The sequence below is a fragment of the Callithrix jacchus genome, chromosome 17, assembly GCF_049354715.1.
Source record: "Callithrix jacchus isolate 240 chromosome 17, calJac240_pri, whole genome shotgun sequence".
Classification (NCBI taxonomy): domain Eukaryota; kingdom Metazoa; phylum Chordata; class Mammalia; order Primates; family Cebidae; genus Callithrix; species Callithrix jacchus.
In genome coordinates this window covers 8,192,516-8,207,934 of record NC_133518.1, presented here as the reverse complement: position 1 = coordinate 8,207,934, position 15,419 = coordinate 8,192,516, and the positions used below count along the sequence as shown (strand labels likewise).

Sequence of the window (15,419 nt, the reverse complement as noted above, 5' to 3'; positions counted from 1 at the left end):
AATAAGGCTGGGCAACATGGCTCAGTCCGGTAATCCTAGCATTTTGGAAGGCCGAGACACTTGGAACACAAGGTCAAGAGATCAAGACCATCCTGGCCAACATGAAGAAACCCAGTCTCCACTATAAATAAAAAAATATTAGCTAGGTATGGTGGCATGCTCCTGAGGTCCCAGCTACAAGGGAGGCTGAGGTGGAAGAATTGCTTGAACCAAAGAGGGGGAGGTTGCAGTGAGCCAAGATTGTGCCACTGCACTCCTGCCTGGTGAGAGAGCAAGAATTCATCTAAAATCAGTGAATCAATGATCTAATCAATCAATCAAAAAAGGCAAGTCCGCCTCTAAATCATTACATAGTTAAGAAAATGAATAAATGCAAGCCTGCACACAAATACATAAGTATATAAATAACTCTCAGCCGGTGTCTAAATAAATAAATGAGTAAAATGTAAGCCTGCCTCTAAATAATTAGACAGGTAGATAAATACATCAATCCAAGCCTGCCTCAAAATATATAATTAAATGCAACCTGCTTCTCTGTAAGTATGCCAGTAAATAAATAAATGCAAGTTTGTCTCTAAATAAATCAATTAATAGATAGATAAATAAATCAATAAATAAATAGCCCTGCTTGGTGGTTCATGGACAATGAACTGCTTTGGTAGTGATTTTGTTTTTTCTTCATTAGTAACCAACAGCCCAGCTAACCAAGAAATCATATACATTTGGGGGCCACATCAAACTGAAGAGTTTGTGCCTAACAATGAACAAATTGAAAAAGCATACTAAAAATTGTAAGAAAAATTTGGGCAAACATTCAGTTGGATAAGGGGTTATTTTTGAAAAGGTACAAGCCAGAAACACTACTGGCTGGCAAAAAAAAAAAAAAAAACAAAAAAAAACAGCAGAAAAATAACCAAACCAAATAACCTGAAGAGATATTTGTGCAGACAAGAAACTGATGCAACATTTTCAAAAATGTGGTTACCATTACTACGCATAAGAAAAATGAAGATCAAAACCACACTCAGATCTTATCTCACTCCCAACTAGAATGAACATTACAAACAGAGTAAAATATTTAAAAAGACAACTTCTAGTATGAATTTCACAAAGGGGAATTGTTTGTGGAAACATAAATTAAGTATTAACGCTATAAAAAACAGTTGGTGGTCCTGCAAAGAATAGAAAAGAAAAATACCATACCATCTAGCATTCCCACTACTGGGTATACATTCTACCTACCTGTCCATCCACAAAGGGATTAAGAAACTTTCATATGCATACACTAGGGAATATTCTTCAGCCACCAAAATGATGAAACAGTGTCATGTGGAGCAACCCAGATGAACCTGGAAAACATTATGTTAAATATAATGAGCTGGGCCAAGAAAGACAAACACTGAATCTTAAGATGTCTGTCTTAAAAAGGTAGAAAGCACAATATTGGTTACCAGGGTCTGGGAGCTAGAGGGGGAGTAGGGATTGGTTATGGAAGCAAAGTTATCTTAATCTTAAAGAAATCAATCTGAGTGTTCTCCTCAGCCTGGTGACTGGAGTTAACAATACTATATTTTTCAAAGAACAAGAAAGGAGAATTTTGAGTGTTCTCTCCACACAAAAATAATATCTTATGAGGGAATAGAGATCCTAAGTACCCTGATTTGATCATTACCTAATCTATATGTGTGAAAATGTACCCTTAATTATGCACCTTTATGTTGTGAAAAAAAGTTAACAGAAAAAAATACATATTGCTAAAAATCACAGGGAACCATAAAAACAATTCATATCTAAAGGAATCCTGAGAAATACAATCAAAGTGAGAACCCATAATCCTCGATATAAATCACACTGCCAAGCTGAAGTCATGCCACAGATATATAGTACTTGGATAAAAACGATACCTAGAGTTGGTTCATGCCTGTAATTACAGCACTTTGGGAGGCCAAGGTGGGAAGATTGCTTGAGGCTGGGAGTTCAAGACCAGCCTGGGCAAAATAATGAGACTCCATCTCTATATTTTAAAAAAGATATTAAAAACAAAACTACCTTATGCCCCAGTAATCCCTCTTTTAGGCATATATACAAAGGATATATAACCACCATGCCATAAATATATCTGTCCTACCAAGTGTATTACAGCACTATTCACAGTAGCCAAGATATGGAAACAACCTGAGTGTCTTGTCAACAGAGAAACAATGGATAAATAGAATATTATTCAGTATTTATAAAAAGAGATATCCTGCCATTTGCCACAACATGGAGGGACATGGAGCACATGTTGCTAAGTGAAGTAACCCAGACACAGAAAGACAAATACTGCAACATTTCACTTGTAGGTAGAATCAAAAGAAAGAGAGAGAGAGAGAGAGAGAGTCAAATATACAGAGATAGAGAATAAAACAGGAGCTAACATGAACATGGGGGAGGTAGAGATGGAGACATGTATGTTAGAAGTTATACAGTAGCAGATACATAGGATAAAAAACACCAGAGATCTGATGTACATGAGAACTATAATGAATAAAACTATATTTGGGATTCCTACAAAATAAGTAATTTTAACTGCTCTTGCCACAAAAGCAAATAAAAATGAGTAACTATGAGATGATAGATATGTTAACTTATTTCACTATAGTAACCATTTTACTATCCATATGTATTTCATGACATTGTGTTATAGACCTTAAATATACACAATAAAATCTATTTTTTAAAATAAAAATACTATTTTTAAAAGGAATCTTGTAAGACACCTGAACTTCAGAGCTTGCTACTCTGTCCTGCGATAGCAGGCTTCTAACACTCTAAAAAGTTTGTAATTTGTTGGTTTTCTTGTTAAATAACTTTTTGCTCATTTAAATGTACATTATTATATCTTTCTACCTTCTATAAGACATAAATATATGTGAGGTTTTTCAGGAGAGTTTATTTTATTTTAAACTTAGTTTTGTAATATAAAAAGAGAATTACTGGTACTGCCCTTTCTTCACATGCTTGAAGGTTTAAAACAAATCTGCAACTGTTAAATTACTTAAGAGTTTAAGAATCTGTTTCTTTTGAATAAATGCCTTATGTCTTAATAGTGAATTGTACTGTTAGATCTTACAAAAATAAATGTGAAAGGGATGTTCTGCAAGATGGAAGAAACTTGCAAATTTAGATCTTTGTAATTTTTATTGTTAATTTTCTATTAGAGAATAACAATCACACTGCAGCACCCTAGAACATATACGAGAGGGAAAAATCATTCACAATGACTATAGCCTGACATTAACAGTATTTGCATTTTTGTGTTTCCCAAGCCTGTATTTTCCTGTGGATGTTAAACCATGGCTCTAGCTATAATCCTTATATATATATGAGTATTTCTATGCATATTTTATAAGGGTCTAATCTTAGTGTGGAAACAATTTTCTCTTTTCTACAGTACTATCTAATACACACACACACACACACACATATATATATAAAATTGTATAGGCTCACTAATATCATTTAGTGACTAATTTTCTATCTTGTGATGTCATGCACATATACACACATATAATGCCATGTGATCACTCAAAACATTAATTTAGTGAATGAAATTTAATGACACATATAGTTATTGCAAATATCCCTTGACTGTTACTATTAGGTTGCCTTCCATTGTTTATCATGATGAATTATGCTGAAATCATTAACTTTATATACCTAAATCTTTTTTCATAATTTGATTTCCTAGAAAAACTCTAACAAATAGATTTACTCTATCATAGGTTGTAAGCATTTTACAATCCTTGATAAATTATGCTTTTCCAGATGATAATAATTTATATTAATACAAATGATGTTTAAGAGATTGCAACTTGACACAATTGGCACCATCACTAATTTTCCCAGTGCTAACTGGTGTGTACAAAAAAATGCCAACTGGTTTTAATTTGCATTAATTTATAAGAAGGATAATTATTTTATACATTTACTTAACAATTTGTTTCTAAATTTTATATAAAATTTCAAATGGCTTCATTTTGGAGCTCAGATATATATGTATTTTTATATAGTTATATACAAATAATACACATATAATTTGCCTATAGGGTTTTAAAAATCAAATTGTAAGGATTGTTGATATTAGAAAGATATTTAATTTTGCTAAGTTTGCCACAAGTATGGTACCAAATTATTTATTTCCTTTTTTAATACAAGTTTAATATTTTTACATTCTTCAATCTAACTCAGGGTATTGAATGTGTGTTATTTTATGGATCCTAAGCCTGAAAAACTCATTTCTCTATATAATTTGGATAAATGTTTGATTTTAATCTTTTTTTAAACATTTTTTATATTTTTAAAATGTGACACAGGTAACCATAAAGTATATATAAGTGTGCACAATTTAATAATTATAAGGTGAACACCTTTATAATCACCAACTAATTCAATAAATCTAACATTTTCAGCATTCTAGAAGCTTTATGCATGTGGCTATCTGATCACAATCCTTCTTTCCCCTCCTGGAGGTTCCCATACGATTTCACCTGACTGGTGAAAATCATTTTCTTGCTTTAAAAAAAAACTGATTTCACTACTTAGGACTTAAATATTCAACTGTAAGCTATTTAATTTTGTCCATGTTTATCCAAAATATTGTACCATACTATATGCATTATTTTGTGTCATGTTTCCTCTGCTCACCATTTTGTGGTTAAGATTCACCCATGAATTGCATTTAGCTGTAAGTTCATTTCCTTTGCTACCGACTAGTCATTTGGCATTTCCATGAATAAGTGATATTATGAACAATTTTATATGTGTATTTTAGTGTAAATGTGCAAGATTTGCTCCAGAATAAGTACTTGGGAGTAGAATTGCTGGCTGCAGTCTACTCATATCTTAAACTTTTGTATAACCAAACTTTTTTCCAATATGTGTATACTAATTCACTCCCACCAGCAATACATGAGAATTATCTTGCTCTACACTGCTCACCACTTAATATTGTGAGAACTTTACTTTCTTGGTATGGTAGTTTCAAAATGTAAGTCAGTGTGATTTCAATTTGGAGTTTTCTGATAATGAATGAAGTTGACTATAGATTCATGTTTTTTAGCCATTTGTATTTCCTCATTTGTGAAGTGTATGTGCAATTCTTCTACAACTATTTTCAATGGAGAGATACGGTTTTCTCATTAATTTAGAGAAATTTTATATTCATCTAGACACTAGTAGCTTTTCTGTGTAATTTAAAATAAGAATTCATAATTTAAATATAGTTGAACCTGTTGTTTTAAAAACTTATTTCCTACACTGATACCATGAAAGAAGTTTCCATTATTGTGACCCTAAGTGCTTTCAGGTTTTATTTTCTCATATGTAGGCTTATAATTTACCTGAAATTGCTTTTAAGTACAGTATGACATAGTAGTCCAATTTCATTTTATGAATAACTTCTATTTTTAGTTTTCTGTTTTTTCCCGTCTGTTTGGGATTGGAATCTACATGCTTTGTTTATATTCCTTTAGTAGTTGCACAAAACATTCCAACTTGCGTATCTAATTTATCACAAGCTAAGCTAATGGTACAGGCTGAGAAGCCCTCATCGGAAAAGCGGAAATCCAAAATACTCCCTTTGCGCATCACATTGGTCCTCAAAATGTTCTGGATTTTGAAGCATTTCAGGTTTGGGATTTTTGGATTAGAGACATTGAATCTATATCTTTATTCTTCTCTTGGACAGTACCAAGACCTCTGACAAATTGAAGTTCATTTCTCCTCTTGTCCAAACTTGTATATTATAGTCATGTATTTTAATTCTACTTTATTTACACATTTTGAGACAGTCTTGCTCTGCCACCAGGCTGGAGTGCAGTGGCACAATTTCAGCTCACTGCAACCTCCACCACCTGGGTTCAAGCGATTCATCTGCCTCAGCTTCCCAAGTAGCTGAAACCACAGGTGTGTGCCACCATGCTCGGCTACTCTACTTTATATTTTAAAGCCAATTATATAGCTTTATCATAGTTTTATGCAACTTTTATGCAGATTTCACAATGTACCTGCCACTTTTTCTTTTTGTTCACTTGCAAATCAGACCTTCCAACCAAGATAACTTTTTTTCTTTTTTGCCTTCCCTCAAACTTTTACCACAAGATCACTTTCTACTGAAAATACCCCCAGATTACATGTAATGAGGGTTTCTGAGCTTTTCTTTTTCTAAGCTTTATTTTGCCTTTATCTTTAAAGGATACTTTCAGCAGGAGTAAAGTTCTAGCTTGGTAGTTACTTTATTTACACATCATTAAGTACATCAAACAACTATCTTCTGGCTTCCATGATGGCTCTCAATAAGGGAGCTTGCAGTTTGTCATTCATTTGAATGTAATCTGTTCATTCTGTTTACTTGCTTTAAGTTGGTATGTGTGCTTGGCATGCTGCAGTTTCTATGGCTTGGCTGGTATGGATTCTTTCTTCTTCAATTTACCCTACTTGTGATTCACTGAAATTCCTGAATCTCAAGATAAGTGTCTTTTATCAATTCTGGTAAACTTTGAGATATTATCTCACCAAGTATTGATTATGCCTCAGTCTTTCTAGGGATTCTAATTAGGTATATTTTTAAATCTTCTCAATCTATCCTTCATTTCTCTTTCAAATTTCTTGTCAATTGGTGTTATGTTCTGAATATTTTCTTCTCTATTTTTCAGTTTACTAATTCTCTCTTCAGATGTATCTAATCTCCCATGTGTGGTGTGGTGTGGTGCTGTATAATTCAATTGATTAACTTATTTACTTGTTTCTAAAATTCTATTTGGCTTTCAAACCTGCTGGATTGTTTTAAATATTTTCTATGGCATATAAATTTTAAAATTTGCCTTCCACTTCTTTAAGAATATTATTTTAAAATCTGTGTCTGATACTTCCAACATCTGAAGTAGTTATAGACTTGTTTCTGCTGGTTCCTTATTTCCATGTGTAGGTTAAAAATTTTTTTATAGTAAGCTCTGCATTTTCCCCCCCCAAAAAAAAATGGTTTTGGAAACACCTGGATAAGGGAATCTTCCAGAGAGAATTCATGTTTGTTTCTGCTGAGATGTTTCCAGTTCAAAATGATGAAGATGAGAAAGTTAAAAACTTGCAGTCTGGGCCACAAGTGGTGGCTTGCCCCTGTAATCACAGCACTTTGAGAGGCTGAGGTAGGCAGATCACAAGGTCAAGAGATTGAGACCATCTTGGACAACTTAGTGAAACCCCATCTCTACTAAAAATGCAAAAATTGCTGTCCACGGTGGCACATGCCTGTGATCCTAGCTACTTGGGAGGCTGAAGCAGAGAATCACTTGAACCCAGGAGGCAGAGGTTGCAGTGAGCAGACATCACACCACTGCACTCCAGCCTGGGAACAGAGTGGGACGCTGTCTCAAAAATAAATAAAAAACAGAAAACAAAAACTTACCGTCTGTGCTAATAGGACATATAGAAAAAGACTAACCAGGCAAACCACTAGTAGAAAGTTTGTATCTTTTATTCAGTAATGGATTTGGGTGATAAACCTAGTATGCATAACTTATCTTGCTCAAAGGCAAATGTATAGGCTTATTGGTATATCTCCGTTTCTAGATCAATGTTTCTTGAAGTACAATATATGGATCACCTAAACAGAATCAGCTGGGTGAACATTCTTGTTAAAATGAAGATCCTCAGACCCTCTGACAGGCCAAATGAATCAGAATGAGGGAGCGAGGGCTAGAGAACTGGCATCTAATGAGGCTCCCTAAGGGCTTCTCATACAAACTAAAATTTAAGAAAAGAGAAAGACAGAAAACATGAGGTGGAAAGAGATACAGAGAAACAAAATCAGAGACAATGAGGAGTGGGGTGTTATGCTTGCCCTGTGTTATAGAAGGCATCACATATCAAGCTCTAAAAGCTGAATGCAATATGCCTATTAAAATATTATAATTAGGCCAAAGACTTTTCAGAGAAATGAACACAAACATCTTATCAAATCACCTAACAAGTATGTTAGGTGATTTAGCGCTCCACACTATACAAAGCATTTCAAAGGGTATGAAAACCAAGGGAGGCAAAAATCTAACCCATAACATCTAATAATACCAATGAAATAGCATCAACCTCTGCTGGACAAATTTCGTTGTAATTCCTACATTATTTTTAGCTACAATAAATCAAAAGTAGAGATGCATCTTCATTAGTCATAAAATCAAGCAAGACTGAAGGGCATAGTTTTTCAGATATCCATGGGGAGACTTTTGGGTAGACTCTGGGCTACCCTACAGCTTTTACAAAAAGAATTGTGGGAATGTCAGTTTGACCTTCTCCCTGTAAGTCTCCAGGTATAAATATTAGCAGTCAGGTTGAGGATGTGAGGCTTATGTCAAATATTTCTTTTTTTTAGCTGCCATCTAATCAGGACCAGCTGCTTTGACTTTTAACTTGCTTTTAAATGCATCTCTACTCTTAAAATTCATGAACTATGCCCTTACTGATACTGATTTGTCCTTTGATTCCCTTATGGTGAAAAAAAGTCTTTATACATTAGCTTAAATTGTGACCACATTTAAAGACACAAAAGCTGAGTATGAATTTTTTTTAAAGGCTATCATGTTGGCTGTGAGTCCATACATTGCCTTGAAATGGCAGACTGCAATTAAACTCGTCTAAATTCCATGAACTGTACTGAGCACCCACTAGAACACCATGCACTGGCTCTGTGGATATCAGGACAAATGAGACACAGTCCTGGTTGGATCAATAGCTTATTTATTCCCTTTCCCTTTTATCTCCTATTCCTAAGAAAACCAGAAAGAGTGTGAGTCAAGGACATTAGACAGCTCCAAGTTCAATACTCAGATGTATGTGAGCTTACACAATTAATGAGCATTGGCTTTTGACATATGAAAATTTGTAAGTTGATATCAAAGAAACTACATTTGCTAAAAGACTGCTTGGGCCGGGTGCAGTGGCTCAAGCCTGTAAACCCAGCACTTTGGGAGGCCGAGGTGGGCTGATCACAAGGTCAAGAGATTGAGACCATCTTGGCCAACATGATGAAACCCCATCTCTACTAACAAAACAAAAATATTAGCAGGGCATGGTGGCACGCGCCTGTGGTCCCACCTACCCAGGAGGCTGAGGCAGAATTGCTTGAACCCAGGAGGCAGAGGTTGCAGTGAGCTGAGATCGCACCACTGCACTCCAGCCTGGCACTTGGCAACAGAGCAAGACTATCTCAAAAAAAAAAAAAGTTTGAAGCTGTCCAGAGCCATTTTCCTGATGAACAAGGAAACGGCATCATTATTTTATAGCTGTAGGATTCTCTTCTTCCTGTCTCCCTCTCCTTTTCTTCTCCTGTGCTCCCCACAGTGTGGTTACCCACTTCTCTGTGACCCAGCCCTAAGTCTAAAGCCCAAGTGCCCCAAGCAATGGCTGTGCAGACATCAACTTTGAAAGAGTGCTCTGAACTCAGTGTGGAGCTGCAGGAAGAAGATATGGAGAACAGTTGTATGTGGACCACATCAGGAAGGCAGGTTGGCTAAATGTTTATCTGACAAGCTTTCATTTGTGCAGAGCCCACCTGCTATTTGGTGCCAGCAATAGACAAAACTGACTCAATGTGATTCATGTGACTATCCTGGCAAACTGCAACCAACTGAAGGTCACCTAAGCACCCATGCCATGTGTGCCTAACGGCCGCCATCAAGATGCTCTAAAGGGCTGCACCTGGCAGGCAGTTCAACAGCCCAGTGTGCCAGGTACCATGCTGAGGTGTCTCTTTCTGTCCTAGCCCTTCTTCTGTCCATATGCCTAGAGGCCCATTGAGAGCCCGAGCTCTGCTGAAAAGGTGAAGCCCTCCTATACTACGTTACACAACACAACTGTCTCACCACTGAATCTTTCATCTTCTTGGGGAGAGGATCAGCAGCTGACTCTTCCAGATTTTGATGTAAAAACTTAGGAAACAGTCTGCATTGAATGAAAGACCTGAAAGTGGAAAAACACATAGGTTTTACTTTATCAAAGACGTTCCTGGGACAGTGTTTTTGGTAAATAACTTCACCTTAGATCTCACACCCACACATGACAAAAGTGCTCTCTTCATTTAAAAATCTAAAAAGAGGTACATGTTCAAGTGATCATAATTCTAAATTTCACCCTAATAAGAGCAGTCAAGTACCTCAGCAGCATCATCACCCTCTACTGTCAGCAGTGGGACAAAGGAACGGTCCTCCATCTCTGACAGCCCACTAGAGCTTCATCTTCACAAACAATTAGCAGCAGAAAGTGAACACTGAAGTAATACAACTGACACTAAAAAGTGTGAGAACCATTTAACTTTTCTTTTTTCCATTTTTCATGCCTTTGATACTGCCGCATCTAATAGCCTAAAATTATGCTGTCTCTGGTCCTCCAAGAGCATGGTTATCTTAAATCAAAATTTTTCATAAATTTAAACACATTACATAAGATGCTACTGTCAGTATCAGAAACTCACTCTGGCATCACTTGAAAGACTTCCAGTGCCAGAGTACATGTGACCAAAGACTTAAAAGATATGATTAAAGGGAAGATTGTAATGTATACATTCACGTTACTAAGGATCACATTAAATACATTTTAACACTTTGGTGCAAATCTCAATTTAAATCCAGAGGGCATTGGCCAGATTGAGAACCAACACCACCACAACAAAATAGAACAAAAACCTTTCCTTTCAGAAGTGCTGGTTTAGTCTCCACAGGTAACTGCCTAAATGCAGGGATGCAGTTTAATGGATCTAGAGAAAGTATTGTTGAGGTGGTAGCTTCTCACCCAACTCACCCAAGGGAAAGTCACAACAGGGCTTGGGTGCTATTGGCCATCTGTTCCTGCCACTGCATTTTACTCCAAATCAAAGGAGCAAAGCCAAAATGTTTGCTGGATGTTCACTTTTAACTGTTATTAATTTCTGGTTGGTCCTGAATTTCTCCTGCCCTCCTCTGGTGAATGACCAGCTAGTTTAATGAGAGTCAAATTACAATGGGCAGTGATTTGCCATCTCCCCACCTCAGTGAGGGCAAAAAGTTGCGGAAACCGTACCCCCTGCTCAGTGATGACAGCACAGGCGTAGGTCACTCACATTAACACAGATGGGTCACTGCTCTACCAGCTCAGATGGTAGGAAAGGGTGACCAAGAGGCCATAGAAGGCTGAGAACAGCACCAGGATGTGTTACGTGCTCCACGGTTCCTCAAGAAAATATGTCAGTTAGCCAAGTCACTCCACAGTTATGTGAATAGCAGGATCTCTATCAAACATTAGAAACATCTCCACAGTCCAGCTGGAGAAATGAGTTAATTCCTGTGATCATTCCTGCCCATGGACATATAAGCATCTAGTGGGCACACAAAAAACTCACCTGTTGGTTTATGAACATTGATTTTCATAAGGGATTGGGGTAGGGGGAGTTTTGACTAATTGTAAATACTTATAAGAATAAAACTGAATCTTCCCTGAAATTAAGCTTAGGATTTTTTATAGAATGTAATATTAAACATGTGTCACTCTTCTGAATTCAATGTAACAATTATAATAATTATATTTCTCAATGTTTATTGATAGTCAAAATGGCATAAGTGTAAAAGTGGCATAAGAGATTAAACAGACTAATAAACTGAAAACTTGATAAAGATTAAAGATAGCTGAAAGATTTCCAGTGCAAGAGTACACTGCTACTAAAGACTTAAGATATGATTAAGTGAAAGATTGTAATGTATACATTCATGTTACTAAGGATTACACTAAATCCATTTTAACACTTTGGTACAAATCTCACTTTAAATGGCGTAAGCAAAGAAAGAGCAGTTATTTGAAATAAAAAAAGAAAGGCACTTCAGGTTTAATTTGATAGAAGCACAGATGTCAGTATCAACACATGTACTCAGCCTGGTAGAGCAGAACTTGAAAAATACACGTTACCAGCCCAAGCAGTGTGGTGGCCTGGGACTCCAAGTCTCCTTCTATACACACCTGCTGCTCCCACCAAAACAAACATGTCTCTCTCTCACATGCCAAGGAAACATCTACATATTAACTGTCTCAATCACCATCAACAGAATCACTGATCCCTTCTGAAAGCTAAATTTAGTCAAGAAATTACTTTTTTCTCAAGATTGTTTTTTAAGATGGGTGGTCAATTGTGCTCACATGATGTTCAAATGAACGAGTCAAGTGTGCTTAGCAGTTATCCTCTGTAACTGCTAAGATAGGCTGGAAAGCAAATATACCCTGGATAGAGCAGGTGATTTTATTTTTGAATGCTTCATTTTCTTACAAATTAAAATGTATTTCTTTTACCCTCCCCATTGTAGAAGTCTTAATGCCTGACAGCAGTACCTGGAATGCAAATTGCAGGGAGCCGCCTCTCACAGAGACTGCTGAGCTGCATAGTTATAAGGTCAGGAAGTAAGACTCACTGTCTCCAGATGCTTCCCCACACCAAGACGTCCCGCGTGCCTCTCAGATCAGTTTCCCCAGAGGTCAGGTGGATTGTCTTTTCCAGAGCCCTAAGGTACCATGGCTGCATTCATTATTTTTCAGATTCTGTGCAGATGTCTTCCTCACCAATTTTGTTAAAAAACTTAAACCCAGTGATGAAGCATCCTCCATGGACCTTGTCTCCCTTTGGAGTTTTCATCAGCAACACCTTCCCTTCCAGTATCCAAGGAAGAGGTGTACTTCCTCCTTCCTGAGCCAAACCCTCCCCTCAGATCACGATGTCCTACTCTTTTTCATTGGTCCCCTCTGCCCTGCCTTTAAAAATACTTAAGTTGCTAACATCTTTTTTATTTTGAGATGGAGTCACTATCACCCAGGTTGGAGTGCAGTGGACACGATCTCACCTCACTGCAACAACCTCCACTCACTTCAACCTCCACCTCCCAGGTTCAAGTGATTCTCCTACCACAGCCTCCCGAGTGCCCAGGATTACAGGTGTGCACAACCACAACCAGCTAATTTTTTTGTTATCACCACGTTGGTCAGGGTGGTCTCAAACTCCTGACCTCAGGTGATCTGCTCCCCTTGGCTTTTCAAAGTGCTGGGATTATAGGCATGAGCCACCATACCCGGCCAGTTGCTGACATCTTTAACAAATAAAGTCAGTCCTCCTTCCCCTTGTTCCAGTTGCCCTCGAAAGCTACTGTACTATCCTAGTCTGTTTTGGCTGATATAACAGAATACCAGAGACTGTGGCTTATAAACCACAGAAATTTATTTCTCACATTTCTGAAGGCTGAAAGCCCATGGTCAAGGTGGAGGAAGGAGAAGGTTTGTCGTCTGGGGAAGCCCTGATTCCTAGATGGTGCCTGTTTGCTGTGTTCTCAGGTGGTATAAGATGTAAGAGAGCACTCTAGGGCCTCTTTGACCAGGCACTAATCCGATTCATAAGGACTCCTCCCTCTATAGCTGCAATCACCTCACAAAGTCCTCACCTCTGATACCATTACATTGGATTCAACATGAACTTGGAGGCAGACATTCAGTCTATAGCATATGCTATCCCTCTTTTTTCTTTTTCTTTTTCTTTTTTTTTTTTGAGACGGAGTTTCCCTCGTTACCCAGGCTGGAGTGCAATGGTGTGATCTCCGCTCACTGCAACCTCCGCCTTCTGGGTTCAAGCAATTGTGCTGCCTCAGCCTCCTGAGTAGCTGAGACTACAGGTGCGTGCCACCATGCCCAGCTAATGTTTTTGTATTTTTAGTAGAGACAGGGTTTCACCATGTTGACCAGGATGGTCTCAATCTCTTGACCTCATGATCCACCCGCCTTGGCCTCCCAAAGTGCTGGGATTATAGGTGCGAACCACTGTGCCCTGCCCCCTCTTTTTTCTTTAAGTGCCATCCCAGCTTTTTGAAGGTCTGGGCTCCACATTTCACTTCTGGTCATCGGTGAATAACTCAGTAGTCTCTGTTATACTGGATACCTTTAATGACTGGAGGTCCTACCGCAAGCTGTGTGACTTTGCCCTCCCAAAGTGCTAGGATTACAGGCATGAGACACTGCCCAGCCTTAGTATTATTATTAAGACAGAGTTTAGCTCTTATTGCCCAGGCTGGAGTGCAATAGTGCAATCTTGGCCCACGGCAACCTTCACCTCCCGGGTTCAAGTGATTCTCAAATGATTCAATCCTCCCAAGTAGCTGGGACTACAGGCATGCACCACCATGCCCAAATAATTTTTGCATTTTAGTAGAGATGGGGCTTTACCATGTTGGTCAGGCTGGCCTCAAACTCCTGACCTTAGGTGATCTACCTGCCTTGGCCTCCAAAAGTGCTGGGATTACCCAATACCCACAGTGTTGGGCAGTGTGTAAAGACAGCTGGAGCCAGAATGTTCGTGAGCTGATTATTTTTGAAGCTGGGTGTCAGTACATAGGGTTCATTATGCATTCTCTAGCTGTTATAGACAGAAATTCCCATAATAATTGGTTTTAAAAGAAATCAGCCAGGCAAAGTGGCTCATGCCTATAATAATTCCTGCACTTTGGGAGATGAAAGTAGAAGGATGGCTCGGGGCCAGGAGTTTGAGACCAGCCTGGGCAACACAGGAAGACCCTGTCTCCACAAAAAATTCAAAAAATTAGCCAGGCATGGTGGTGCACACCTGTAGTCCCAGCTACTTTGGAGGCTAAAGTGGGAGGACCATTTGAGCCCAGGAGTTTGAGGCTGCAGTGAGCTATGACTGCACCATTGCACTCCGGCCTGGGTGACAAAAAGAGACTCTGTCTCTAAAAAATAATTTTTAAAAATATATTTAATTAATTTACATATCTGAAGATGGAGTTTCACTCTGTCATCCAGGCTGTAATGTAGTGGCATCATCTCGGCTCCCTACATCTCCCAGGTTCAAGCAATTCTCCTACCTGAGCCTCCTAAATAGCTGGGATTACAGCTGTGAACCACCACACCCAACTAATTTTTGCATTTTTATTAAGAGACATGATTACACCATGTTGGCCAGGCTGGTCTCAAAATCCTGAACTCAAGTGCTCCACCTGCCTCAGCCTCCCAAAGTGTGAGATTCCAGGCGTGAGCCACCATGACAACCTTTTATATAAATTTTCTTTTTTAAAAGGGTTCTGGTTGGGTCAGTTGACAGGCCCCAGGTCCCTTGAGTCTCATTTACTTCCATTGCATGGCAGCAGCTTCTGTCCCTTCCCTGTTCCCCAGGAACAGGAGCCAGCACACCACTCCTTCCCTGCCCAGGTCCTCCGGCCCCACCTTGCCTCCCCCCAAGGCCACTCTCCTGGCAAGCCCACCCCAGTGCCTGGGATCTAGGGGAGGAGAGGCAGGTGGGTGTGGTCTTGCCTGCAGTGTAGAGATGATGCCAGTGGCCACCTGAAGCACAGCACTCATGGTGTCTGACACTT

The 15,419-nt window shown here is 38.4% G+C and overlaps 1 protein-coding gene across 44 annotated transcripts in view; it reads right to left on the bottom strand.

Annotated features, from left to right (window-relative positions):
- LOC103790476 (uncharacterized) overlaps positions 1–15,419 on the bottom strand; it is a 99,505-nt gene that overhangs the window by 56,673 nt on the left and 27,413 nt on the right. For all 44 annotated transcript variants that reach the window (XM_078354963.1, XM_078354962.1, XM_078354941.1 and 41 more), the window contains 2 exons: positions 9,897–9,993; positions 1,243–1,349 (listed from right to left, as the gene is read on the bottom strand). The gene's annotated coding sequence lies outside the window, so the exon portion shown is untranslated. The remainder of the gene's footprint in view (positions 1–1,242; positions 1,350–9,896; positions 9,994–15,419) is intronic.